The sequence below is a fragment of the Hydractinia symbiolongicarpus genome, chromosome 7 (genome assembly GCF_029227915.1).
Source record: "Hydractinia symbiolongicarpus strain clone_291-10 chromosome 7, HSymV2.1, whole genome shotgun sequence".
Taxonomy (NCBI): Eukaryota; Metazoa; Cnidaria; class Hydrozoa; order Anthoathecata; family Hydractiniidae; genus Hydractinia; species Hydractinia symbiolongicarpus.
In genome coordinates, this window is record NC_079881.1 from 33,059,979 (window position 1) to 33,084,176 (window position 24,198).

Below are 24,198 nucleotides of genomic sequence, written 5' to 3' on the forward strand. Positions count from 1 at the left end.
TTGCGCTTTTCTTGCATTCGACGCAGTCTTCGTGAGCTCAGCAGATTTCTATTTTTAGGCATGGTCCCAGTGGGAACCTCCAAATATTGCAACGCCGGCGATGTTTCACGCCGTCATGCGGGATATTGGGAAAAGTTTTCAATTAGCAATCACCACGCCTCGGTTAAACCTCATTGGCTATGGTAATGCCACTGCGCAAAGCTAACCCAACAAGAACGGCAACCATCGCGTGCTTCTTTAACGTTGTCGATTGCTTGTGGTTACGGCATTTTGGTCCCCACCTCGCCTTTCCCTTGTGCGACTTAAACAGTTTTCATATGCATAGCCGAACTAAGACAAGTGTCCGTTGTCGTCGTGAGAGTAAGGGCCAGTGCCGCAACGAGCGCTTTGTCTCCACCACTGATTCGCCATTTACACCTAGAATGCCCACCGTCTGCGGAAGTGACCAGTTGCGTTGAAAAGAGGCGATGCATAATGTGTCCTGCTTTACACGAAAGGGTTCTTCTCCATTCGGAAGCGAGCAAACAAGAATTTTTGCGCTTTTCTTGCATTCGACGCAGTCTTCGTGAGCTCAGCAGATTTCTATTTTTAGGCATGGTCCCAGTGGGAACCTCCAAATATTGCAACGCCGGCGATGTTTCACGCCGTCATGCGGGATATTGGGAAAAGTTTTCAATTAGCAATCACCACGCCTCGGTTAAACCTCATTGGCTATGGTAATGCCACTGCGCAAAGCTAACCCAACAAGAACGGCAACCATCGCGTGCTTCTTTAACGTTGTCGATTGCTTGTGGTTACGGCATTTTGGTCCCCACCTCGCCTTTCCCTTGTGCGACTTAAACAGTTTTCATATGCATAGCCGAACTAAGACAAGTGTCCGTTGTCGTCGTGAGAGTAAGGGCCAGTGCCGCAACGAGCGCTTTGTCTCCACCACTGATTCGCCATTTACACCTAGAATGCCCACCGTCTGCGGAAGTGACCAGTTGCGTTGAAAAGAGGCGATGCATAATGTGTCCTGCTTTACACGAAAGGGTTCTTCTCCATTCGGAAGCGAGCAAACAAGAATTTTTGCGCTTTTCTTGCATTCGACGCAGTCTTCGTGAGCTCAGCAGATTTCTATTTTTAGGCATGGTCCCAGTGGGAACCTCCAAATATTGCAACGCCGGCGATGTTTCACGCCGTCATGCGGGATATTGGGAAAAGTTTTCAATTAGCAATCACCACGCCTCGGTTAAACCTCATTGGCCATGGTAATGCCACTGCGCAAAGCTAACCCAACAAGAACGGCAACCATCGCGTGCTTCTTTAACGTTGTCGATTGCTTGTGGTTACGGCATTTTGGTCCCCACCTCGCCTTTCCCTTGTGCCACTTAAACAGTTTTCATATGCATAGCCGAACTAAGACAAGTGTCCGTTGTCGTCGTGAGAGTAAGGGCCAGTGCCGCAACGAGCGCTTTGTCTCCACCACTGATTCGCCATTTACACCTAGAATGCCCACCGTCTGCGGAAGTGACCAGTTGCGTTGAAAAGAGGCGATGCATAATGTGTCCTGCTTTACACGAAAGGGTTCTTCTCCATTCGGAAGCGAGCAAACAAGAATTTTTGCGCTTTTCTTGCATTCGACGCAGTCTTCGTGAGCTCAGCAGATTTCTATTTTTAGGCATGGTCCCAGTGGGAACCTCCAAATATTGCAACGCCGGCGATGTTTCACGCCGTCATGCGGGATATTGGGAAAAGTTTTCAATTAGCAATCACCACGCCTCGGTTAAACCTCATTGGCTATGGTAATGCCACTGCGCAAAGCTAACCCAACAAGAACGGCAACCATCGCGTGCTTCTTTAACGTTGTCGATTGCTTGTGGTTACGGCATTTTGGTCCCCACCTCGCCTTTCCCTTGTGCCACTTAAACAGTTTTCATATGCATAGCCGAACTAAGACAAGTGTCCGTTGTCGTCGTGAGAGTAAGGGCCAGTGCCGCAACGAGCGCTTTGTCTCCACCACTGATTCGCCATTTACACCTAGAATGCCCACCGTCTGCGGAAGTGACCAGTTGCGTTGAAAAGAGGCGATGCATAATGTGTCCTGCTTTACACGAAAGGGTTCTTCTCCATTCGGAAGCGAGCAAACAAGAATTTTTGCGCTTTTCTTGCATTCGACGCAGTCTTCGTGAGCTCAGCAGATTTCTATTTTTAGGCATGGTCCCAGTGGGAACCTCCAAATATTGCAACGCCGGCGATGTTTCACGCCGTCATGCGGGATATTGGGAAAAGTTTTCAATTAGCAATCACCACGCCTCGGTTAAACCTCATTGGCTATGGTAATGCCACTGCGCAAAGCTAACCCAACAAGAACGGCAACCATCGCGTGCTTCTTTAACGTTGTCGATTGCTTGTGGTTACGGCATTTTGGTCCCCACCTCGCCTTTCCCTTGTGCGACTTAAACAGTTTTCATATGCATAGCCGAACTAAGACAAGTGTCCGTTGTCGTCGTGAGAGTAAGGGCCAGTGCCGCAACGAGCGCTTTGTCTCCACCACTGATTCGCCATTTACACCTAGAATGCCCACCGTCTGCGGAAGTGACCAGTTGCGTTGAAAAGAGGCGATGCATAATGTGTCCTGCTTTACACGAAAGGGTTCTTCTCCATTCGGAAGCGAGCAAACAAGAATTTTTGCGCTTTTCTTGCATTCGACGCAGTCTTCGTGAGCTCAGCAGATTTCTATTTTTAGGCATGGTCCCAGTGGGAACCTCCAAATATTGCAACGCCGGCGATGTTTCACGCCGTCATGCGGGATATTGGGAAAAGTTTTCAATTAGCAATCACCACGCCTCGGTTAAACCTCATTGGCTATGGTAATGCCACTGCGCAAAGCTAACCCAACAAGAACGGCAACCATCGCGTGCTTCTTTAACGTTGTCGATTGCTTGTGGTTACGGCATTTTGGTCCCCACCTCGCCTTTCCCTTGTGCGACTTAAACAGTTTTCATATGCATAGCCGAACTAAGACAAGTGTCCGTTCTCGTCGTGAGAGTAAGGGCCAGTGCCGCAACGAGCGCTTTGTCTCCACCACTGATTCGCCATTTACACCTAGAATGCCCACCGTCTGCGGAAGTGACCAGTTGCGTTGAAAAGAGGCGATGCATAATGTGTCCTGCTTTACACGAAAGGGTTCTTCTCCATTCGGAAGCGAGCAAACAAGAATTTTTGCGCTTTTCTTGCATTCGACGCAGTCTTCGTGAGCTCAGCAGATTTCTATTTTTAGGCATGGTCCCAGTGGGAACCTCCAAATATTGCAACGCCGGCGATGTTTCACGCCGTCATGCGGGATATTGGGAAAAGTTTTCAATTAGCAATCACCACGCCTCGGTTAAACCTCATTGGCTATGGTAATGCCACTGCGCAAAGCTAACCCAACAAGAACGGCAACCATCGCGTGCTTCTTTAACGTTGTCGATTGCTTGTGGTTACGGCATTTTGGTCCCCACCTCGCCTTTCCCTTGTGCGACTTAAACAGTTTTCATATGCATAGCCGAACTAAGACAAGTGTCCGTTGTCGTCGTGAGAGTAAGGGCCAGTGCCGCAACGAGCGCTTTGTCTCCACCACTGATTCGCCATTTACACCTAGAATGCCCACCGTCTGCGGAAGTGACCAGTTGTGTTGAAAAGAGGCGATGCATAATGTGTCCTGCTTTACACGAAAGGGTTCTTCTCCATTCGGAAGCGAGCAAACAAGAATTTTTGCGCTTTTCTTGCATTCGACGCAGTCTTCGTGAGCTCAGCAGATTTCTATTTTTAGGCATGGTCCCAGTGGGAACCTCCAAATATTGCAACGCCGGCGATGTTTCACGCCGTCATGCGGGATATTGGGAAAAGTTTTCAATTAGCAATCACCACGCCTCGGTTAAACCTCATTGGCTATGGTAATGCCACTGCGCAAAGCTAACCCAACAAGAACGGCAACCATCGCGTGCTTCTTTAACGTTGTCGATTGCTTGTGGTTACGGCATTTTGGTCCCCACCTCGCCTTTCCCTTGTGCGACTTAAACAGTTTTCATATGCATAGCCGAACTAAGACAAGTGTCCGTTGTCGTCGTGAGAGTAAGGGCCAGTGCCGCAACGAGCGCTTTGTCTCCACCACTGATTCGCCATTTACACCTAGAATGCCCACCGTCTGCGGAAGTGACCAGTTGCGTTGAAAAGAGGCGATGCATAATGTGTCCTGCTTTACACGAAAGGGTTCTTCTCCATTCGGAAGCGAGCAAACAAGAATTTTTGCGCTTTTCTTGCATTCGACGCAGTCTTCGTGAGCTCAGCAGATTTCTATTTTTAGGCATGGTCCCAGTGGGAACCTCCAAATATTGCAACGCCGGCGATGTTTCACGCCGTCATGCGGGATATTGGGAAAAGTTTTCAATTAGCAATCACCACGCCTCGGTTAAACCTCATTGGCTATGGTAATGCCACTGCGCAAAGCTAACCCAACAAGAACGGCAACCATCGCGTGCTTCTTTAACGTTGTCGATTGCTTGTGGTTACGGCATTTTGGTCCCCACCTCGCCTTTCCCTTGTGCCACTTAAACAGTTTTCATATTCATAGCCGAACTAAGACAAGTGTCCGTTGTCGTCGTGAGAGTAAGGGCCAGTGCCGCAACGAGCGCTTTGTCTCCACCACTGATTCGCCATTTACACCTAGAATGCCCACCGTCTGCGGAAGTGACCAGTTGCGTTGAAAAGAGGCGATGCATAATGTGTCCTGCTTTACACGAAAGGGTTCTTCTCCATTCGGAAGCGAGCAAACAAGAATTTTTGCGCTTTTCTTGCATTCGACGCAGTCTTCGTGAGCTCAGCAGATTTCTATTTTTAGGCATGGTCCCAGTGGGAACCTCCAAATATTGCAACGCCGGCGATGTTTCACGCCGTCATGCAGGACATTGGGAAAAGTTTTCAATTAGCAATCACCACGCCTCGGTTAAACCTCATTGGCTATGGTAATGCCACTGCGCAAAGCTAACCCAACAAGAACGGCAACCATCGCGTGCTTCTTTAACGTTGTCGATTGCTTGTGGTTACGGCATTTTGGTCCCCACCTCGCCTTTCCCTTGTGCGACTTAAACAGTTTTCATATGCATAGCCGAACTAAGACAAGTGTCCGTTGTCGTCGTGAGAGTAAGGGCCAGTGCCGCAACGAGCGCTTTGTCTCCACCACTGATTCGCCATTTACACCTAGAATGCCCACCGTCTGCGGAAGTGACCAGTTGCGTTGAAAAGAGGCGATGCATAATGTGTCCTGCTTTACACGAAAGGGTTCTTCTCCATTCGGAAGCGAGCAAACAAGAATTTTTGCGCTTTTCTTGCATTCGACGCAGTCTGCGTGAGCTCAGCAGATTTCTATTTTTAGGCATGGTCCCAGTGGGAACCTCCAAATATTGCAACGCCGGCGATGTTTCACGCCGTCATGCGGGATATTGGGAAAAGTTTTCAATTAGCAATCACCACGCCTCGGTTAAACCTCATTGGCTATGGTAATGCCACTGCGCAAAGCTAACCCAACAAGAACGGCAACCATCGCGTGCTTCTTTAACGTTGTCGATTGCTTGTGGTTACGGCATTTTGGTCCCCACCTCGCCTTTCCCTTGTGCCACTTAAACAGTTTTCATATTCATAGCCGAACTAAGACAAGTGTCCGTTGTCGTCGTGAGAGTAAGGGCCAGTGCCGCAACGAGCGCTTTGTCTCCACCACTGATTCGCCATTTACACCTAGAATGCCCACCGTCTGCGGAAGTGACCAGTTGCGTTGAAAAGAGGCGATGCATAATGTGTCCTGCTTTACACGAAAGGGTTCTTCTCCATTCGGAAGCGAGCAAACAAGAATTTTTGCGCTTTTCTTGCATTCGACGCAGTCTTCGTGAGCTCAGCAGATTTCTATTTTTAGGCATGGTCCCAGTGGGAACCTCCAAATATTGCAACGCCGGCGATGTTTCACGCCGTCATGCGGGATATTGGGAAAAGTTTTCAATTAGCAATCACCACGCCTCGGTTAAACCTCATTGGCTATGGTAATGCCACTGCGCAAAGCTAACCCAACAAGAACGGCAACCATCGCGTGCTTCTTTAACGTTGTCGATTGCTTGTGGTTACGGCATTTTGGTCCCCACCTCGCCTTTCCCTTGTGCCACTTAAACAGTTTTCATATGCATAGCCGAACTAAGACAAGTGTCCGTTGTCGTCGTGAGAGTAAGGGCCAGTGCCGCAACGAGCGCTTTGTCTCCACCACTGATTCGCCATTTACACCTAGAATGCCCACCGTCTGCGAAAGTGACCAGTTGCGCTGAAAAGAGGCGATGCATAATGTGTCCTGCTTTACACGAAAGGGTTCTTCTCCATTCGGAAGCGAGCAAACAAGAATTTTTGCGCTTTTCTTGCATTCGACGCAGTCTTCGTGAGCTCAGCAGATTTCTATTTTTAGGCATGGTCCCAGTGGGAACCTCCAAATATTGCAACGCCGGCGATGTTTCACGCCGTCATGCGGGATATTGGGAAAAGTTTTCAATTAGCAATCACCACGCCTCGGTTAAACCTCATTGGCTATGGTAATGCCACTGCGCAAAGCTAACCCAACAAGAACGGCAACCATCGCGTGCTTCTTTAACGTTGTCGATTGCTTGTGGTTACGGCATTTTGGTCCCCACCTCGCCTTTCCCTTGTGCCACTTAAACAGTTTTCATATGCATAGCCGAACTAAGACAAGTGTCCGTTGTCGTCGTGAGAGTAAGGGCCAGTGCTGCAACGAGCGCTTTGTCTCCACCACTGATTCGCCATTTACACCTAGAATGCCCACCGTCTGCGGAAGTGACCAGTTGCGTTGAAAAGAGGCGATGCATAATGTGTCCTGCTTTACACGAAAGGGTTCTTCTCCATTCGGAAGCGAGCAAACAAGAATTTTTGCGCTTTTCTTGCATTCGACGCAGTCTTCGTGAGCTCAGCAGATTTCTATTTTTAGGCATGGTCCCAGTGGGAACCTCCAAATATTGCAACGCCGGCGATGTTTCACGCCGTCATGCGGGATATTGGGAAAAGTTTTCAATTAGCAATCACCACGCCTCGGTTAAACCTCATTGGCTATGGTAATGCCACTGCGCAAAGCTAACCCAACAAGAACGGCAACCATCGCGTGCTTCTTTAACGTTGTCGATTGCTTGTGGTTACGGCATTTTGGTCCCCACCTCGCCTTTCCCTTGTGCCACTTAAACAGTTTTCATATGCATAGCCGAACTAAGACAAGTGTCCGTTGTCGTCGCGAGAGTAAGGGCCAGTGCCGCAACGAGCGCTTTGTCTCCACCACTGATTCGCCATTTACACCTAGAATGCCCACCGTCTGCGGAAGTGACCAGTTGCGTTGAAAAGAGGCGATGCATAATGTGTCCTGCTTTACACGAAAGGGTTCTTCTCCATTCGGAAGCGAGCAAACAAGAATTTTTGCGCTTTTCTTGCATTCGACGCAGTCTTCGTGAGCTCAGCAGATTTCTATTTTTAGGCATGGTCCCAGTGGGAACCTCCAAATATTGCAACGCCGGCGATGTTTCACGCCGTCATGCGGGATATTGGGAAAAGTTTTCAATTAGCAATCACCACGCCTCGGTTAAACCTCATTGGCTATGGTAATGCCACTGCGCAAAGCTAACCCAACAAGAACGGCAACCATCGCGTGCTTCTTTAACGTTGTCGATTGCTTGTGGTTACGGCATTTTGGTCCCCACCTCGCCTTTCCCTTGTGCCACTTAAACAGTTTTCATATGCATAGCCGAACTAAGACAAGTGTCCGTTGTCGTCGTGAGAGTAAGGGCCAGTGCCGCAACGAGCGCTTTGTCTCCACCACTGATTCGCCATTTACACCTAGAATGCCCACCGTCTGCGGAAGTGACCAGTTGCGTTGAAAAGAGGCGATGCATAATGTGTCCTGCTTTACACGAAAGGGTTCTTCTCCATTCGGAAGCGAGCAAACAAGAATTTTTGCGCTTTTCTTGCATTCGACGCAGTCTTCGTGAGCTCAGCAGATTTCTATTTTTAGGCATGGTCCCAGTGGGAACCTCCAAATATTGCAACGCCGGCGATGTTCACGCCGTCATGCGGGATATTGGGAAAAGTTTTCAATTAGCAATCACCACGCCTCGGTTAAACCTCATTGGCTATGGTAATGCCACTGCGCAAAGCTAACCCAACAAGAACGGCAACCATCGCGTGCTTCTTTAACGTTGTCGATTGCTTGTGGTTACGGCATTTTGGTCCCCACCTCGCCTTTCCCTTGTGCCACTTAAACAGTTTTCATATGCATAGCCGAACTAAGACAAGTGTCCGTTGTCGTCGTGAGAGTAAGGGCCAGTGCCGCAACGAGCGCTTTGTCTCCACCACTGATTCGCCATTTACACCTAGAATGCCCACCGTCTGCGGAAGTGACCAGTTGCGTTGAAAAGAGGCGATGCATAATGTGTCCTGCTTTACACTAAAGGGTTCTTCTCCATTCGGAAGCGAGCAAACAAGAATTTTTGCGCTTTTCTTGCATTCGACGCAGTCTTCGTGAGCTCAGCAGATTTCTATTTTTAGGCATGGTCCCAGTGGGAACCTCCAAATATTGCAACGCCGGCGATGTTTCACGCCGTCATGCGGGATATTGGGAAAAGTTTTCAATTAGCAATCACCACGCCTCGGTTAAACCTCATTGGCTATGGTAATGCCACTGCGCAAAGCTAACCCAACAAGAACGGCAACCATCGCGTGCTTCTTTAACGTTGTCGATTGCTTGTGGTAACGGCATTTTGGTCCCCACCTCGCCTTTCCCTTGTGCCACTTAAACAGTTTTCATATGCATAGCCGAACTAAGACAAGTGTCCGTTGTCGTCGTGAGAGTAAGGGCCAGTGCCGCAACGAGCGCTTTGTCTCCACCACTGATTCGCCATTTACACCTAGAATGCCCACCGTCTGCGGAAGTGACCAGTTGCGTTGAAAAGAGGCGATGCATAATGTGTCCTGCTTTACACGAAAGGGTTCTTCTCCATTTGGAAGCGAGCAAACAAGAATTTTTGCGCTTTTCTTGCATTCGACGCAGTCTTCGTGAGCTCAGCAGATTTCTATTTTTAGGCATGGTCCCAGTGGGAACCTCCAAATATTGCAACGCCGGCGATGTTTCACGCCGTCATGCGGGATATTGGGAAAAGTTTTCAATTAGCAATCACCACGCCTTGGTTAAACCTCATTGGCTATGGTAATGCCACTGCGCAAAGCTAACCCAACAAGAACGGCAACCATCGCGTGCTTCTTTAACGTTGTCGATTGCTTGTGGTTACGGCATTTTGGTCCCCACCTCGCCTTTCCCTTGTGCCACTTAAACAGTTTTCATATGCATAGCCGAACTAAGACAAGTGTCCGTTGTCGTCGTGAGAGTAAGGGCCAGTGCCGCAACGAGCGCTTTGTCTCCACCACTGATTCGCCATTTACACCTAGAATGCCCACCGTCTGCGGAAGTGACCAGTTGCGTTGAAAAGAGGCGATGCATAATGTGTCCTGCTTTACACAAAAGGGTTCTTCTCCATTTGGAAGCGAGCAAACAAGAATTTTTGCGCTTTTCTTGCATTCGACGCAGTCTTCGTGAGCTCAGCAGATTTCTATTTTTAGGCATGGTCCCAGTGGGAACCTCCAAATATTGCAACGCCGGCGATGTTTCACGCCGTCATGCGGGATATTGGGAAAAGTTTTCAATTAGCAATCACCACGCCTCGGTTAAACCTCATTGGCTATGGTAATGCCACTGCGCAAAGCTAACCCAACAAGAACGGCAACCATCGCGTGCTTCTTTAACGTTGTCGATTGCTTGTGGTTACGGCATTTTGGTCCCCACCTCGCCTTTCCCTTGTGCGACTTAAACAGTTTTCATATGCATAGCCGAACTAAGACAAGTGTCCGTTGTCGTCGTGAGAGTAAGGGCCAGTGCCGCAACGAGCGCTTTGTCTCCACCACTGATTCGCCATTTACACCTAGAATGCCCACCGTCTGCGGAAGTGACCAGTTGCGTTGAAAAGAGGCGATGCATAATGTGTCCTGCTTTACACGAAAGGGTTCTTCTCCATTCGGAAGCGAGCAAACAAGAATTTTTGCGCTTTTCTTGCATTCGACGCAGTCTTCGTGAGCTCAGCAGATTTCTATTTTTAGGCATGGTCCCAGTGGGAACCTCCAAATATTGCAACGCCGGCGATGTTTCACGCCGTCATGCGGGATATTGGGAAAAGTTTTCAATTAGCAATCACCACGCCTCGGTTAAACCTCATTGGCTATGGTAATGCCACTGCGCAAAGCTAACCCAACAAGAACGGCAACCATCGCGTGCTTCTTTAACGTTGTCGATTGCTTGTGGTTACGGCATTTTGGTCCCCACCTCGCCTTTCCCTTGTGCGACTTAAACAGTTTTCATATGCATAGCCGAACTAAGACAAGTGTCCGTTGTCGTCGTGAGAGTAAGGGCCAGTGCCGCAACGAGCGCTTTGTCTCCACCACTGATTCGCCATTTACACCTAGAATGCCCACCGTCTGCGGAAGTGACCAGTTGCGTTGAAAAGAGGCGATGCATAATGTGTCCTGCTTTACACGAAAGGGTTCTTCTCCATTCGGAAGCGAGCAAACAAGAATTTTTGCGCTTTTCTTGCATTCGACGCAGTCTTCGTGAGCTCAGCAGATTTCTATTTTTAGGCATGGTCCCAGTGGGAACCTCCAAATATTGCAACGCCGGCGATGTTTCACGCCGTCATGCGGGATATTGGGAAAAGTTTTCAATTAGCAATCACCACGCCTCGGTTAAACCTCATTGGCTATGGTAATGCCACTGCGCAAAGCTAACCCAACAAGAACGGCAACCATCGCGTGCTTCTTTAACGTTGTCGATTGCTTGTGGTTACGGCATTTTGGTCCCCACCTCGCCTTTCCCTTGTGCCACTTAAACAGTTTTCATATGCATAGCCGAACTAAGACAAGTGTCCGTTGTCGTCGTGAGAGTAAGGGCCAGTGCCGCAACGAGCGCTTTGTCTCCACCACTGATTCGCCATTTACACCTAGAATGCCCACCGTCTGCGGAAGTGACCAGTTGCGTTGAAAAGAGGCGATGCATAATGTGTCCTGCTTTACACGAAAGGGTTCTTCTCCATTCGGAAGCGAGCAAACAAGAATTTTTGCGCTTTTCTTGCATTCGACGCAGTCTTCGTGAGCTCAGCAGATTTCTATTTTTAGGCATGGTCCCAGTGGGAACCTCCAAATATTGCAACGCCGGCGATGTTTCACGCCGTCATGCGGGATATTGGGAAAAGTTTTCAATTAGCAATCACCACGCCTCGGTTAAACCTCATTGGCTATGGTAATGCCACTGCGCAAAGCTAACCCAACAAGAACGGCAACCATCGCATGCTTCTTTAACGTTGTCGATTGCTTGTGGTTACGGCATTTTGGTCCCCACCTCGCCTTTCCCTTGTGCCACTTAAACAGTTTTCATATGAATAGCCGAACTAAAACAAGTGTCCGTTGTCGTCGTGAGAGTAAGGGCCAGTGCCGCAACGAGCGCTTTGTCTCCAAAACTGATTCGCCATTTACACCTAGAATGCCCACCGTCTGCGGAAGTGACCAGTTGCGTTGAAAAGAGGCGATGCATAATGTGTCCTGCTTTACACGAAAGGGTTCTTCTCCATTTGGAAGCGAGCAAACAAGAATTTTTGCGCTTTTCTTGCATTCGACGCAGTCTTCGTGAGCTCAGCAGATTTCTATTTTTAGGCATGGTCCCAGTGGGAACCTCCAAATATTGCAACGCCGGCGATGTTTCACGCCGTCATGCGAGATATTGGGAAAAGTTTTCAATTAGCAATCACCACGCCTCGGTTAAACCTCATTGGCTATGGTAATGCCACTGCGCAAAGCTAACCCAACAAGAACGGCAACCATCGCGTGCTTCTTTAACGTTGTCGATTGCTTGTGGTTACGGCATTTTGGTCCCCACCTCGCCTTTCCCTTGTGCCACTTAAACAGTTTTCATATGCATAGCCGAACTAAGACAAGTGTCCGTTGTCGTCGTGAGAGTAAGGGCCAGTGCCGCAACGAGCGCTTTGTCTCCACCACTGATTCGCCATTTACACCTAGAATGCCCACCGTCTGCGGAAGTGACCAGTTGCGTTGAAAAGAGGCGATGCATAATGTGTCCTGCTTTACACGAAAGGGTTCTTCTCCATTCGGAAGCGAGCAAACAAGAATTTTTGCGCTTTTCTTGCATTCGACGCAGTCTTCGTGAGCTCAGCAGATTTCTATTTTTAGGCATGGTCCCAGTGGGAACCTCCAAATATTGCAACGCCGGCGATGTTTCACGCCGTCATGCGGGATATTGGGAAAAGTTTTCAATTAGCAATCACCACGCCTCGGTTAAACCTCATTGGCTATGGTAATGCCACTGCGCAAAGCTAACCCAACAAGAACGGCAACCATCGCGTGCTTCTTTAACGTTGTCGATTGCTTGTGGTTACGGCATTTTGGTCCCCACCTCGCCTTTCCCTTGTGCCACTTAAACAGTTTTCATATGCATAGCCGAACTAAGACAAGTGTCCGTTGTCGTCGTGAGAGTAAGGGCCAGTGCCGCAACGAGCGCTTTGTCTCCACCACTGATTCGCCATTTACACCTAGAATGCCCACCGTCTGCGGAAGTGACCAGTTGCGTTGAAAAGAGGCGATGCATAATGTGTCCTGCTTTACACGAAAGGGTTCTTCTCCATTCGGAAGCGAGCAAACAAGAATTTTTGCGCTTTTCTTGCATTCGACGCAGTCTTCGTGAGCTCAGCAGATTTCTATTTTTAGGCATGGTCCCAGTGGGAACCTCCAAATATTGCAACGCCGGCGATGTTTCACGCCGTCATGCGGGATATTGGGAAAAGTTTTCAATTAGCAATCACCACGCCTCGGTTAAACCTCATTGGCTATGGTAATGCCACTGCGCAAAGCTAACCCAACAAGAACGGCAACCATCGCGTGCTTCTTTAACGTTGTCGATTGCTTGTGGTTACGGGATTTTGGTCCCCACCTCGCCTTTCCCTTGTGCCACTTAAACAGTTTTCATATGCATAGCGGAACTAAGACAAGTGTCCGTTGTCGTCGTGAGAGTAAGGGCCAGTGCCGCAACGAGCGCTTTGTCTCCACCACTGATTCGCCATTTACACCTAGAATGCCCACCGTCTGCGGAAGTGACCAGTTGCGTTGAAAAGAGGCGATGCATAATGTGTCCTGCTTTACACGAAAGGGTTCTTCTCCATTCGGAAGCGAGCAAACAAGAATTTTTGCGCTTTTCTTGCATTCGACGCAGTCTTCGTGAGCTCAGCAGATTTCTATTTTTAGGCATGGTCCCAGTGGGAACCTCCAATTATTGCAACGCCGGCGATGTTTCACGCCGTCATGCGGGATATTGGGAAAAGTTTTCAATTAGCTATCACCACGCCTCGGTTAAACCTCATTGGCTATGGTAATGCCACTGCGCAAAGCTAACCCAACAAGAACGGCAACCATCGCGTGCTTCTTTAACGTTGTCGATTGCTTGTGGTTACGGCATTTTGGTCCCCACCTCGCCTTTCCCTTGTGCGACTTAAACAGTTTTCATATGCATAGCCGAACTAAGACAAGTGTCCGTTGTCGTCGTGAGAGTAAGGGCCAGTGCCGCAACGAGCGCTTTGTCCCCACCACTGATTCGCCATTTACACCTAGAATGCCCACCGTCTGCGGAAGTGACCAGTTGCGTTGAAAAGAGGCGATGCATAATGTGTCCTGCTTTACACGAAAGGGTTCTTCTCCATTCGGAAGCGAGCAAACAAGAATTTTTGCGCTTTTCTTGCATTCGACGCAGTCTTCGTGAGCTCAGCAGATTTCTATTTTTAGGCATGGTCCCAGTGGGAACCTCCAAATATTGCAACGCCGGCGATGTTTCACGCCGTCATGCGGGATATTGGGAAAAGTTTTCAATTAGCAATCACCACGCCTCGGTTAAACCTCATTGGCTATGGTAATGCCACTGCGCAAAGCTAACCCAACAAGAACGGCAACCATCGCGTGCTTCTTTAACGTTGTCGATTGCTTGTGGTTACGGCATTTTGGTCCCCACCTCGCCTTTCCCTTGTGCCACTTAAACAGTTTTCATATGCATAGCCGAACTAAGACAAGTGTCCGTTGTCGTCGTGAGAGTAAGGGCCAGTGCCGCAACGAGCGCTTTGTCTCCACCACTGATTCGCCATTTACACCTAGAATGCCCACCGTCTGCGGAAGTGACCAGTTGCGTTGAAAAGAGGCGATGCATAATGTGTCCTGCTTTACACGAAAGGGTTCTTCTCCATTCGGAAGCGAGCAAACAAGAATTTTTGCGCTTTTCTTGCATTCGACGCAGTCTTCGTGAGCTCAGCAGATTTCTATTTTTAGGCATGGTCCCAGTGGGAACCTCCAAATATTGCAACGCCGGCGATGTTTCACGCCGTCATGCGGGATATTGGGAAAAGTTTTCAATTAGCAATCACCACGCCTCGGTTAAACCTCATTGGCTATGGTAATGCCACTGCGCAAAGCTAACCCAACAAGAACGGCAACCATCGCGTGCTTCTTTAACGTTGTCGATTGCTTGTGGTTACGGCATTTTGGTCCCCACCTCGCCTTTCCCTTGTGCCACTTAAACAGTTTTCATATGCATAGCCGAACTAAGACAAGTGTCCGTTGTCGTCGTGAGAGTAAGGGCCAGTGCCGCAACGAGCGCTTTGTCTCCACCACTGATTCGCCATTTACACCTAGAATGCCCACCGTCTGCGGAAGTGACCAGTTGCGTTGAAAAGAGGCGATGCATAATGTGTCCTGCTTTACACGAAAGGGTTCTTCTCCATTCGGAAGCGAGCAAACAAGAATTTTTGCGCTTTTCTTGCATTCGACGCAGTCTTCGTGAGCTCAGCAGATTTCTATTTTTAGGCATGGTCCCAGTGGGAACCTCCAAATATTGCAACGCCGGCGATGTTTCACGCCGTCATGCGGGATATTGGGAAAAGTTTTCAATTAGCAATCACCACGCCTCGGTTAAACCTCATTGGCTATGGTAATGCCACTGCGCAAAGCTAACCCAACAAGAACGGCAACCATCGCGTGCTTCTTTAACGTTGTCGATTGCTTGTGGTTACGGCATTTTGGTCCCCACCTCGCCTTTCCCTTGTGCCACTTAAACAGTTTTCATATGCATAGCCGAACTAAGACAAGTGTCCGTTGTCGTCGTGAGAGTAAGGGCCAGTGCCGCAACGAGCGCTTTGTCTCCACCACTGATTCGCCATTTACACCTAGAATGCCCACCGTCTGCGGAAGTGACCAGTTGCGTTGAAAAGAGGCGATGCATAATGTGTCCTGCTTTACACGAAAGGGTTCTTCTCCATTCGGAAGCGAGCAAACAAGAATTTTTGCGCTTTTCTTGCATTCGACGCAGTCTTCGTGAGCTCAGCAGATTTCTATTTTTAGGCATGGTCCCAGTGGGAACCTCCAAATATTGCAACGCCGGCGATGTTTCACGCCGTCATGCGGGATATTGGGAAAAGTTTTCAATTAGCAATCACCACGCCTCGGTTAAACCTCATTGGCTATGGTAATGCCACTGCGCAAAGCTAACCCAACAAGAACGGCAACCATCGCGTGCTTCTTTAACGTTGTCGATTGCTTGTGGTTACGGCATTTTGGTCCCCACCTCGCCTTTCCCTTGTGCCACTTAAACAGTTTTCATATGCATAGCCGAACTAAGACAAGTGTCCGTTGTCGTCGTGAGAGTAAGGGCCAGTGCCGCAACGAGCGCTTTGTCTCCACCACTGATTCGCCATTTACACCTAGAATGCCCACCGTCTGCGGAAGTGACCAGTTGCGTTGAAAAGAGGCGATGCATAATGTGTCCTGCTTTACACGAAAGGGTTCTTCTCCATTCGGAAGCGAGCAAACAAGAATTTTTGCGCTTTTCTTGCATTCGACGCAGTCTTCGTGAGCTCAGCAGATTTCTATTTTTAGGCATGGTCCCAGTGGGAACCTCCAAATATTGCAACGCCGGCGATGTTTCACGCCGTCATGCGGGATATTGGGAAAAGTTTTCAATTAGCAATCACCACGCCTCGGTTAAACCTCATTGGCTATGGTAATGCCACTGCGCAAAGCTAACCCAACAAGAACGGCAACCATCGCGTGCTTCTTTAACGTTGTCGATTGCTTGTGGTTACGGCATTTTGGTCCCCACCTCGCCTTTCCCTTGTGCCACTTAAACAGTTTTCATATGCATAGCCGAACTAAGACAAGTGTCCGTTGTCATCGTGAGAGTAAGGGCCAGTGCCGCAACGAGCGCTTTGTCTCCACCACTGATTCGCCATTTACACCTAGAATGCCCACCGTCTGCGGAAGTGACCAGTTGCGTTGAAAAGAGGCGATGCATAATGTGTCCTGCTTTACACGAAAGGGTTCTTCTCCATTCGGAAGCGAGCAAACAAGAATTTTTGCGCTTTTCTTGCATTCGACGCAGTCTTCGTGAGCTCAGCAGATTTCTATTTTTAGGCATGGTCCCAGTGGGAACCTCCAAATATTGCAACGCCGGCGATGTTTCACGCCGTCATGCGGGATATTGGGAAAAGTTTTCAATTAGCAATCACCACGCCTCGGTTAAACCTCATTGGCTATGGTAATGCCACTGCGCAAAGCTAACCCAACAAGAACGGCAACCATCGCGTGCTTCTTTAACGTTGTCGATTGCTTGTGGTTACGGCATTTTGGTCCCCACCTCGCCTTTCCCTTGTGCCACTTAAACAGTTTTCATATGCATAGCCGAACTAAGACAAGTGTCCGTTGTCGTCGTGAGAGTAAGGGCCAGTGCCGCAACGAGCGCTTTGTCTCCACCACTGATTCGCCATTTACACCTAGAATGCCCACCGTCTGCGGAAGTGACCAGTTGCGTTGAAAAGAGGCGATGCATAATGTGTCCTGCTTTACACGAAAGGGTTCTTCTCCATTCGGAAGCGAGCAAACAAGAATTTTTGCGCTTTTCTTGCATTCGACGCAGTCTTCGTGAGCTCAGCAGATTTCTATTTTTAGGCATGGTCCCAGTGGGAACCTCCAAATATTGCAACGCCGGCGATGTTTCACGCCGTCATGCGGGATATTGGGAAAAGTTTTCAATTAGCAATCACCACGCCTCGGTTAAACCTCATTGGCTATGGTAATGCCACTGCGCAAAGCTAACCCAACAAGAACGGCAACCATCGCGTGCTTCTTTAACGTTGTCGATTGCTTGTGGTTACGGCATTTTGGTCCCCACCTCGCCTTTCCCTTGTGCCACTTAAACAGTTTTCATATGCATAGCCGAACTAAGACAAGTGTCCGTTGTCGTCGTGAGAGTAAGGGCCAGTGCCGCAACGAGCGCTTTGTCTCCACCACTGATTCGCCATTTACACCTAGAATGCCCACCGTCTGCGGAAGTGACCAGTTGCGTTGAAAAGAGGCGATGCATAATGTGTCCTGCTTTACACGAAAGGGTTCTTCTCCATTCGGAAGCGAGCAAACAAGAATTTTTGCGCTTTTCTTGCATTCGACGCAGTCTTCGTGAGCTCAGCAGATTTCTATTTTTAGGCATGGTCCCAGTGGGAACCTCCAAATATTGCAACGCCGGCGATGTTTCACGCCGTCATGCGGGATATTGGGAAAAGTTTTCAATTAGCAATCACCACGCCTCGGTTAAACCTCATTGGCTATGGTAATGCCACTGCGCAAAGCTAACCCAACAAGAACGGCAACCATCGCGTGCTTCTTTAACGTTGTCGATTGCTTGTGGTTACGGCATTTTGGTCCCCACCTCGCCTTTCCCTTGTGCCACTTAAACAGTTTTCATATGCATAGCCGAACTAAGACAAGTGTCCGGTGTCGTCGTGAGAGTAAGGGCCAGTGCTGCAACGAGCGCTTTGTCTCCACCACTGATTCGCCATTTACACCTAGAATGCCCACCGTCTGCGGAAGTGACCAGTTGCGTTGAAAAGAGGCGATGCATAATGTGTCCTGCTTTACACGAAAGGGTTCTTCTCCATTCGGAAGCGAGCAAACAAGAATTTTTGCGCTTTTCTTGCATTCGACGCAGTCTTCGTGAGCTCAGCAGATTTCTATTTTTAGGCATGGTCCCAGTGGGAACCTCCAAATATTGCAACGCCGGCGATGTTTCACGCCGTCATGCGGGATATTGGGAAAAGTTTTCAATTAGCAATCACCACGCCTCGGTTAAACCTCATTGGCTATGGTAATGCCACTGCGCAAAGCTAACCCAACAAGAACGGCAACCATCGCGTGCTTCTTTAACGTTGTCGATTGCTTGTGGTTACGGCATTTTGGTCCCTACCTCGCCTTTCCCTTGTGCCACTTAAACAGTTTTCATATGCATAGCCGAACTAAGACAAGTGTCCGGTGTCGTCGTGAGAGTAAGGGCCAGTGCCGCAACGAGCGCTTTGTCTCCACCACTGATTCGCCATTTACACCTAGAATGCCCACCGTCTGCGGAAGTGACCAGTTGCGTTGAAAAGAGGCGATGCATAATGTGTCCTGCTTTACACGAAAGGGTTCTTCTCCATTCGGAAGCGAGCAAACAAGAATTTTTGCGCTTTTCTTGCATTCGACGCAGTCTTCGTAAGCTCAGCAGATTTCTATTTTTAGGCATGGTCCCAGTGGGAACCTCCAAATATTGCAACGCCGGCGATGTTTCACGCCGTCATGCGGGATATTGGGAAAAGTTTTCAATTAGCAATCACCACGCCTCGGTTAAACCTCATTGGCTATGGTAATGCCACTGCGCAAAGCTAACCCAACAAGAACGGCAACCATCGCGTGCTTCTTTAACGTTGTCGATTGCTTGTGGTTACGGCATTTTGGTCCCCACCTCGCCTTTCCCTTGTGCCACTTAAACAGTTTTCATATGCATAGCCGAACTAAGACAAGTGTCCGGTGTCGTCGTGAGAGTAAGGGCCAGTGCCGCAACGAGCGCTTTGTCTCCACCACTGATTCGCCATTTACACCTAGAATGCCCACCGTCTGCGGAAGTGACCAGTTGCGTTGAAAAGAGGCGATGCATAATGTGTCCTGCTTTACACGAAAGGGTTCTTCTCCATTCGGAAGCGAGCAAACAAGAATTTTTGCGCTTTTCTTGCATTCGACGCAGTCTTCGTGAGCTCAGCAGATTTCTATTTTTAGGCATGGTCCCAGTGGGAACCTCCAAATATTGCAACGCCGGCGATGTTTCACGCCGTCATGCGGGATATTGGGAAAAGTTTTCAATTAGCAATCACCACGCCTCGGTTAAACCTCATTGGCTATGGTAATGCCACTGCGCAAAGCTAACCCAACAATATTGGGAAAAGTTTTCAATTAGCAATCACCACGCCTCGGTTAAACCTCATTGGCTATGGTAATGCCACTGCGCAAAACGAGGAAAAGATGGCGGATAAGCAGAGACGTTGTATTAAAGTTGTTAAAGATTTTGAGTATGTTAACTTAAATGGAAAGCTGCTTTCCAGCAATGAGATATTGGAAATGGATCTTAGATCTTGCTGTGGAGATTGTGAAGATAATGAAACTATTTCTAATGGTTTACAGAAGTGTATAGAACAACGTATAGATATACTTCGTACTGAGATTATGTCAGAAGTAAAACAAATTGCAAACGACAAGAATAAATTTGGTGATAATCATAGAATTTTAGAAAACCGTATTATAATGTTACAGGAAGATAACACTTTTTTGAAAAAACAGTTGACTGATTTGACCGGTTTTTTAGAAGTTTTAGTGGAATGTATAAACGAACGGCGAAGTCAATCATGCATGACGACGGTAAAACCGTTTAAAAAACCTCATTAAAAAACCAACGTGTCACAAATCATTACAAAATCCATCATGTGTCGATCACATATGGGTGTCTGATTCTAAACGATTCCACCACACCAGCATTTTGGAAAACGACCTTTCTGATTATCACGATATAGTTGTAACTTTCTTAAATGTGGAAATACCAAAGAAAGATCCTAAAATTATAAATTATCGTTGTTACAGACTTTTTAATGACGAACATTTTAAACATGACCTTGAGTCACTTATTGCATCAAACAATGACTTAAATTACAACGACTTTGACGAACAATTCAGTCAGTTGGTCAGCAAACACGCCCCTATAAAATACAAAGTTGTTAGAAATAATAACTCTCCATTTATAACAAAAGCAGTACGAAAGGAGATAATGACTCGATCGAGATTTAAAAATATCTACAATAAGCACCCTTCTATTAAAAACTGGGAAAACTTTAAAAGGCAAAGAAACAAATGTGTCACTGTTTGTAGAGACGCGAAAAGAATTTATTACACATCACTAAATATGAACAACATTTTTGATAACAAAAAGTTCTGGAAAACTGTAAAGCCGATATTTTCCAACAAATGTGTAAAAGATACAGTCCAAGTAATAGTTGAAAATGATCAAATAATTTGTGAAAAAGAACATATAGCAAATATAATAAATGATCATTTTGTTAATGTCACGAATTCTTTGAATATTGATGGAATTCCGCACGAAAACTATAACGATATTAAAAACGATATTGAAAACGTCATCAAGAATTACGAACAGCATCCAAGTATAATATGGATAAAGAAACATGTTACCACTACCAACAAAATGAGGTTCAAATCAATTGAAATTGACATCATGAAAAAGTATATTGGTAACCTAAAAGAAAACAAATCTGGTCCCAAAGGAGCAATTCCACCATGTTTCCTCAAATATTACGTCGATGTATACGGAGAACATCTCAACAAGCTGTTTGAGAAATCTATTGTCGATGAAGTTTTCCCTGGAGCAATGAAATTGGCTGATATTTGTCCACTATTTAAAAACGGAGATCGTTCATCAAAATTGAATTATCGTCCTGTTAGTAAACTGAGCAGTGCGTCAAAAATTTTTGAACGTATTATGTTTGATCAGATTTATGAATTTATTGATAATAAATTATCACCTCTTTTGTCAGGTTTTCGAAAGGGTTTTAGCAGCCAGCATGTTTTGCTTCACATGATAGAATCGTGGCGAAAAGATCTCGATAAAGGAAATGCTGTAGGGGCGTTATTGATGGATTTGAGTAAAGCATTTGATTGTGTGGATCATAATCTGTTAATAGCGAAACTACATGCATATGGTTTCTCAAAAAGTGCTTTAGGTCTTTTAAGGAGTTTTCTCACCAATCGGTTCCAAAGAGTCGGAATTGATGGCTATTTCAGCTTGTGGAAAGAAATTATTAGTGGTGTTCCACAAGGTTCGATTCTGGGTCCACTTTTATTCAATATTTATATAAATGATTTAATGTTTATTTTTAATGATAGAGCTGATGTTAAAATTTGTAATTACGCAGATGACAATACACTTTATACATATGGAAAACAATTTGAGGAGATAAAGTTATGTTTAGAAAGTGCTTTTTCAACTGTTAGCACATGGTTTTCCAATAATGGGCTTCAGTTAAATTCTGAGAAGTGCAAACTGCTCATTCTGGGAAAATCAAAAAACAAAAACTTTGTTACTTTAAATTTGAAAAATAATATATTACAAGAGTCTCCATACGTAAATTTGTTGGGTATAATTCTGGACAATCAGCTTTCTTTCAGGCAACATGTTCTTCCATTATGTAAGAAGGCTAATGCCAAGATCAATGCCCTAAAACGTATATCACCATATATGTCTAATTATAAGCGAAATGTTATTGCAAATTCATTTATTTCTAGCATATTTAATTACTGCCCTCTTATATGGGGATTTTCAAGTAGAGATCTACTACATAAAGTTAATAGCATTCATAGTAGAGCAAATAGACTTTTATGCGACAGAATTGAAAATGAATGCAGAATCAGTATTCATGAAAAGTTCTGCCGAAAATTGTTAAAGGAGGTTTTTAAAACAAAAATGAAACAGAATCCATCCTACATGAATGATGTTTTTGTATTCAAAAACACAGCATATAGTTTCCGTGCATCAAGTTCTCTTGAAAGGTGCAGAACTCGCACCACAAAGCATGGTCTATTAAGCGTATCTTATATTGCTTCTAAATTATGGGAGAAGCTTCCAAACTCTGTCCGAAATGCCCCTTCGTTGTCTTTATTCCATCGCGGGCTAAACACCATTCCGTTTATTCAGTGCAGTTGTCGTCTCTGTGCCACATATATTTGTAACGTAGGATATACGAATTAACTTCTTATTATTATAATATAAATCTCCTATTTTTTTAGAAACTTTATTTTAGGACAGTCGATTTTAATTAGCCCAAGGCTAACAAATTTTTTTTTTTTTTTTTAATTAATGTATCTAGCATGTTTTATTGTATATTGTATATCGACTTTAAAGAAAGAATAAATAAATAAATAAAAAAACCCAACAAGAACGGCAACCATCGCGTGCTTCTTTAACGTTGTCGATTGCTTGTGGTTACGGCATTTTGGTCCCCACCTCGCCTTTCCCTTGTGCCACTTAAACAGTTTTCATATGCATAGCCGAACTAAGACAAGTGTCCGGTGTCGTCGTGAGAGTAAGGGCCAGTGCCGCAACGAGCGCTTTGTCTCCACCACTGATTCGCCATTTACACCTAGAATGCCCACCGTCTGCGGAAGTGACCAGTTGCGTTGAAAAGAGGCGATGCATAATGTGTCCTGCTTTACACGAAAGGGTTCTTCTCCATTCGGAAGCGAGCAAACAAGAATTTTTGCGCTTTTCTTGCATTCGACGCAGTCTTCGTGAGCTCAGCAGATTTCTATTTTTAGGCATGGTCCCAGTGGGAACCTCCAAATATTGCAACGCCGGCGATGTTTCACGCCGTCATGCGGGATATTGGGAAAAGTTTTCAATTAGCAATCACCACGCCTCGGTTAAACCTCATTAACTATGGTAATGCCACTGCGCAAAGCTAACCCAACAAGAACGGCAACCATCGCGTGCTTCTTTAACGTTGTCGATTGCTTGTGGTTACGGCATTTTGGTCCCCACCTCGCCTTTCCCTTGTGCCACTTAAACAGTTTTCATATGCATAGCCGAACTAAGACAAGTGTCCGGTGTCGTCGTGAGAGTAAGGGCCAGTGCCGCAACGAGCGCTTTGTCTCCACCACTGATTCGCCATTTACACCTAGAATGCCCACCGTCTGCGGAAGTGACCAGTTGCGTTGAAAAGAGGCGATGCATAATGTGTCCTGCTTTACACGAAAGGGTTCTTCTCCATTCGGAAGCGAGCAAACAAGAATTTTTGCGCTTTTCTTGCATTCGACGCAGTCTTCGTGAGCTCAGCAGATTTCTATTTTTAGGCATGGTCCCAGTGGGAACCTCCAAATATTGCAACGCCGGCGATGTTTCACGCCGTCATGCGGGATATTGGGAAAAGTTTTCAATTAGCAATCACCACGCCTCGGTTAAACCTCATTGGCTATGGTAATGCCACTGCGCAAAGCTAACCCAACAAGAACGGCAACCATCGCGTGCTTCTTTAACGTTGTCGATTGCTTGTGGTTACGGCATTTTGGTCCCCACCTCGCCTTTCCCTTGTGCCACTTAAACAGTTTTCATATGCATAGCCGAACTAAGACAAGTGTCCGTTGTCGTCGTGAGAGTAAGGGCCAGTGCCGCAACGAGCGCTTTGTCTCCACCACTGATTCGCCATTTACACCTAGAATGCCCACCGTCTGCGGAAGTGACCAGTTGCGTTGAAAAGAGGCGATGCATAATGTGTCCTGCTTTACACGAAAGGGTTCTTCTCCATTCGGAAGCGAGCAAACAAGAATTTTTGCGCTTTTCTTGCATTCGACGCAGTCTTCGTGAGCTCAGCAGATTTCTATTTTTAGGCATGGTCCCAGTGGGAACCTCCAAATATTGCAACGCCGGCGATGTTTCACGCCGTCATGCGGGATATTGGGAAAAGTTTTCAATTAGCAATCACCACGCCTCGGTTAAACCTCATTGGCAATGGTAATGCCACTGCGCAAAGCTAACCCAACAAGAACGGCAACCATCGCGTGCTTCTTTAACGTTGTCGATTGCTTGTGGTTACGGCATTTTGGTCCCCACCTCGCCTTTCCCTTGTGCCACTTAAA

The 24,198-nt window shown here is 46.9% G+C and overlaps 40 non-coding genes and 1 pseudogene across 40 annotated transcripts; all 41 read right to left on the reverse strand.

Moving 5' to 3' along the window:
- Positions 1-64: 64 nt before the first annotated feature.
- Positions 65-203, reverse strand: LOC130650477 (U4 spliceosomal RNA). The gene has a single exon (XR_008983863.1). It is a non-coding gene; the product is annotated as a U4 spliceosomal RNA (small nuclear RNA).
- A 395-nt stretch (positions 204-598) lies between these two features.
- On the reverse strand, positions 599-737 carry LOC130650478 (U4 spliceosomal RNA). The gene has a single exon (XR_008983865.1). It is a non-coding gene; the product is annotated as a U4 spliceosomal RNA (small nuclear RNA).
- A 395-nt stretch (positions 738-1,132) lies between these two features.
- On the reverse strand, positions 1,133-1,271 carry LOC130649869 (U4 spliceosomal RNA). The gene has a single exon (XR_008983285.1). It is a non-coding gene; the product is annotated as a U4 spliceosomal RNA (small nuclear RNA).
- Positions 1,272-1,666: 395 nt separating this feature from the next.
- On the reverse strand, positions 1,667-1,805 carry LOC130650479 (U4 spliceosomal RNA). The gene has a single exon (XR_008983866.1). It is a non-coding gene; the product is annotated as a U4 spliceosomal RNA (small nuclear RNA).
- A 395-nt stretch (positions 1,806-2,200) lies between these two features.
- LOC130650481 (U4 spliceosomal RNA) lies at positions 2,201-2,339 on the reverse strand. Its single transcript, XR_008983868.1, has one exon. It is a non-coding gene; the product is annotated as a U4 spliceosomal RNA (small nuclear RNA).
- A 395-nt stretch (positions 2,340-2,734) lies between these two features.
- Positions 2,735-2,873, reverse strand: LOC130650482 (U4 spliceosomal RNA). The gene has a single exon (XR_008983869.1). It is a non-coding gene; the product is annotated as a U4 spliceosomal RNA (small nuclear RNA).
- Positions 2,874-3,268: 395 nt separating this feature from the next.
- On the reverse strand, positions 3,269-3,407 carry LOC130650483 (U4 spliceosomal RNA). The gene has a single exon (XR_008983870.1). It is a non-coding gene; the product is annotated as a U4 spliceosomal RNA (small nuclear RNA).
- A 395-nt stretch (positions 3,408-3,802) lies between these two features.
- LOC130650485 (U4 spliceosomal RNA) lies at positions 3,803-3,941 on the reverse strand. The gene has a single exon (XR_008983871.1). It is a non-coding gene; the product is annotated as a U4 spliceosomal RNA (small nuclear RNA).
- Positions 3,942-4,336: 395 nt separating this feature from the next.
- LOC130650486 (U4 spliceosomal RNA) lies at positions 4,337-4,475 on the reverse strand. The gene has a single exon (XR_008983872.1). It is a non-coding gene; the product is annotated as a U4 spliceosomal RNA (small nuclear RNA).
- A 395-nt stretch (positions 4,476-4,870) lies between these two features.
- Positions 4,871-5,009, reverse strand: LOC130649936 (U4 spliceosomal RNA). The gene has a single exon (XR_008983348.1). It is a non-coding gene; the product is annotated as a U4 spliceosomal RNA (small nuclear RNA).
- A 395-nt stretch (positions 5,010-5,404) lies between these two features.
- On the reverse strand, positions 5,405-5,543 carry LOC130650487 (U4 spliceosomal RNA). The gene has a single exon (XR_008983873.1). It is a non-coding gene; the product is annotated as a U4 spliceosomal RNA (small nuclear RNA).
- Positions 5,544-5,938: 395 nt separating this feature from the next.
- LOC130650488 (U4 spliceosomal RNA) lies at positions 5,939-6,077 on the reverse strand. Its single transcript, XR_008983874.1, has one exon. It is a non-coding gene; the product is annotated as a U4 spliceosomal RNA (small nuclear RNA).
- Positions 6,078-6,472: 395 nt separating this feature from the next.
- On the reverse strand, positions 6,473-6,611 carry LOC130650489 (U4 spliceosomal RNA). The gene has a single exon (XR_008983876.1). It is a non-coding gene; the product is annotated as a U4 spliceosomal RNA (small nuclear RNA).
- Positions 6,612-7,006: 395 nt separating this feature from the next.
- LOC130650490 (U4 spliceosomal RNA) lies at positions 7,007-7,145 on the reverse strand. Its single transcript, XR_008983877.1, has one exon. It is a non-coding gene; the product is annotated as a U4 spliceosomal RNA (small nuclear RNA).
- Positions 7,146-7,540: 395 nt separating this feature from the next.
- Positions 7,541-7,679, reverse strand: LOC130650491 (U4 spliceosomal RNA). Its single transcript, XR_008983878.1, has one exon. It is a non-coding gene; the product is annotated as a U4 spliceosomal RNA (small nuclear RNA).
- A 395-nt stretch (positions 7,680-8,074) lies between these two features.
- On the reverse strand, positions 8,075-8,212 carry LOC130649874 (U4 spliceosomal RNA). Its single transcript, XR_008983290.1, has one exon. It is a non-coding gene; the product is annotated as a U4 spliceosomal RNA (small nuclear RNA).
- Positions 8,213-8,607: 395 nt separating this feature from the next.
- LOC130650493 (U4 spliceosomal RNA) lies at positions 8,608-8,746 on the reverse strand. The gene has a single exon (XR_008983880.1). It is a non-coding gene; the product is annotated as a U4 spliceosomal RNA (small nuclear RNA).
- A 395-nt stretch (positions 8,747-9,141) lies between these two features.
- On the reverse strand, positions 9,142-9,280 carry LOC130649972 (U4 spliceosomal RNA). Its single transcript, XR_008983382.1, has one exon. It is a non-coding gene; the product is annotated as a U4 spliceosomal RNA (small nuclear RNA).
- Positions 9,281-9,675: 395 nt separating this feature from the next.
- On the reverse strand, positions 9,676-9,814 carry LOC130650494 (U4 spliceosomal RNA). Its single transcript, XR_008983881.1, has one exon. It is a non-coding gene; the product is annotated as a U4 spliceosomal RNA (small nuclear RNA).
- Positions 9,815-10,209: 395 nt separating this feature from the next.
- Positions 10,210-10,348, reverse strand: LOC130650496 (U4 spliceosomal RNA). Its single transcript, XR_008983882.1, has one exon. It is a non-coding gene; the product is annotated as a U4 spliceosomal RNA (small nuclear RNA).
- Positions 10,349-10,743: 395 nt separating this feature from the next.
- On the reverse strand, positions 10,744-10,882 carry LOC130650497 (U4 spliceosomal RNA). The gene has a single exon (XR_008983883.1). It is a non-coding gene; the product is annotated as a U4 spliceosomal RNA (small nuclear RNA).
- A 395-nt stretch (positions 10,883-11,277) lies between these two features.
- On the reverse strand, positions 11,278-11,416 carry LOC130650498 (U4 spliceosomal RNA). Its single transcript, XR_008983884.1, has one exon. It is a non-coding gene; the product is annotated as a U4 spliceosomal RNA (small nuclear RNA).
- A 395-nt stretch (positions 11,417-11,811) lies between these two features.
- On the reverse strand, positions 11,812-11,950 carry LOC130649834 (U4 spliceosomal RNA). Its single transcript, XR_008983250.1, has one exon. It is a non-coding gene; the product is annotated as a U4 spliceosomal RNA (small nuclear RNA).
- Positions 11,951-12,345: 395 nt separating this feature from the next.
- Positions 12,346-12,484, reverse strand: LOC130650499 (U4 spliceosomal RNA). The gene has a single exon (XR_008983885.1). It is a non-coding gene; the product is annotated as a U4 spliceosomal RNA (small nuclear RNA).
- Positions 12,485-12,879: 395 nt separating this feature from the next.
- On the reverse strand, positions 12,880-13,018 carry LOC130650500 (U4 spliceosomal RNA). The gene has a single exon (XR_008983887.1). It is a non-coding gene; the product is annotated as a U4 spliceosomal RNA (small nuclear RNA).
- Positions 13,019-13,413: 395 nt separating this feature from the next.
- Positions 13,414-13,552, reverse strand: LOC130650042 (U4 spliceosomal RNA). The gene has a single exon (XR_008983447.1). It is a non-coding gene; the product is annotated as a U4 spliceosomal RNA (small nuclear RNA).
- A 395-nt stretch (positions 13,553-13,947) lies between these two features.
- Positions 13,948-14,086, reverse strand: LOC130650501 (U4 spliceosomal RNA). The gene has a single exon (XR_008983888.1). It is a non-coding gene; the product is annotated as a U4 spliceosomal RNA (small nuclear RNA).
- A 395-nt stretch (positions 14,087-14,481) lies between these two features.
- Positions 14,482-14,620, reverse strand: LOC130650502 (U4 spliceosomal RNA). Its single transcript, XR_008983889.1, has one exon. It is a non-coding gene; the product is annotated as a U4 spliceosomal RNA (small nuclear RNA).
- A 395-nt stretch (positions 14,621-15,015) lies between these two features.
- On the reverse strand, positions 15,016-15,154 carry LOC130650503 (U4 spliceosomal RNA). The gene has a single exon (XR_008983890.1). It is a non-coding gene; the product is annotated as a U4 spliceosomal RNA (small nuclear RNA).
- A 395-nt stretch (positions 15,155-15,549) lies between these two features.
- Positions 15,550-15,688, reverse strand: LOC130650505 (U4 spliceosomal RNA). Its single transcript, XR_008983892.1, has one exon. It is a non-coding gene; the product is annotated as a U4 spliceosomal RNA (small nuclear RNA).
- Positions 15,689-16,083: 395 nt separating this feature from the next.
- On the reverse strand, positions 16,084-16,222 carry LOC130650507 (U4 spliceosomal RNA). Its single transcript, XR_008983893.1, has one exon. It is a non-coding gene; the product is annotated as a U4 spliceosomal RNA (small nuclear RNA).
- A 395-nt stretch (positions 16,223-16,617) lies between these two features.
- Positions 16,618-16,756, reverse strand: LOC130650508 (U4 spliceosomal RNA). Its single transcript, XR_008983894.1, has one exon. It is a non-coding gene; the product is annotated as a U4 spliceosomal RNA (small nuclear RNA).
- Positions 16,757-17,151: 395 nt separating this feature from the next.
- LOC130650509 (U4 spliceosomal RNA) lies at positions 17,152-17,290 on the reverse strand. The gene has a single exon (XR_008983895.1). It is a non-coding gene; the product is annotated as a U4 spliceosomal RNA (small nuclear RNA).
- Positions 17,291-17,685: 395 nt separating this feature from the next.
- LOC130650510 (U4 spliceosomal RNA) lies at positions 17,686-17,824 on the reverse strand. The gene has a single exon (XR_008983896.1). It is a non-coding gene; the product is annotated as a U4 spliceosomal RNA (small nuclear RNA).
- A 395-nt stretch (positions 17,825-18,219) lies between these two features.
- Positions 18,220-18,358, reverse strand: LOC130650511 (U4 spliceosomal RNA). Its single transcript, XR_008983898.1, has one exon. It is a non-coding gene; the product is annotated as a U4 spliceosomal RNA (small nuclear RNA).
- Positions 18,359-18,753: 395 nt separating this feature from the next.
- LOC130650512 (U4 spliceosomal RNA) lies at positions 18,754-18,892 on the reverse strand. The gene has a single exon (XR_008983899.1). It is a non-coding gene; the product is annotated as a U4 spliceosomal RNA (small nuclear RNA).
- Positions 18,893-19,287: 395 nt separating this feature from the next.
- On the reverse strand, positions 19,288-19,426 carry LOC130650513 (U4 spliceosomal RNA). The gene has a single exon (XR_008983900.1). It is a non-coding gene; the product is annotated as a U4 spliceosomal RNA (small nuclear RNA).
- A 7-nt stretch (positions 19,427-19,433) lies between these two features.
- Positions 19,434-19,516, reverse strand: LOC130650083 (U4 spliceosomal RNA; annotated as a pseudogene).
- Positions 19,517-22,887: 3,371 nt separating this feature from the next.
- LOC130650012 (U4 spliceosomal RNA) lies at positions 22,888-23,026 on the reverse strand. Its single transcript, XR_008983419.1, has one exon. It is a non-coding gene; the product is annotated as a U4 spliceosomal RNA (small nuclear RNA).
- Positions 23,027-23,421: 395 nt separating this feature from the next.
- Positions 23,422-23,560, reverse strand: LOC130650514 (U4 spliceosomal RNA). The gene has a single exon (XR_008983901.1). It is a non-coding gene; the product is annotated as a U4 spliceosomal RNA (small nuclear RNA).
- Positions 23,561-23,955: 395 nt separating this feature from the next.
- On the reverse strand, positions 23,956-24,094 carry LOC130650070 (U4 spliceosomal RNA). The gene has a single exon (XR_008983474.1). It is a non-coding gene; the product is annotated as a U4 spliceosomal RNA (small nuclear RNA).
- Positions 24,095-24,198: the final 104 nt, after the last annotated feature.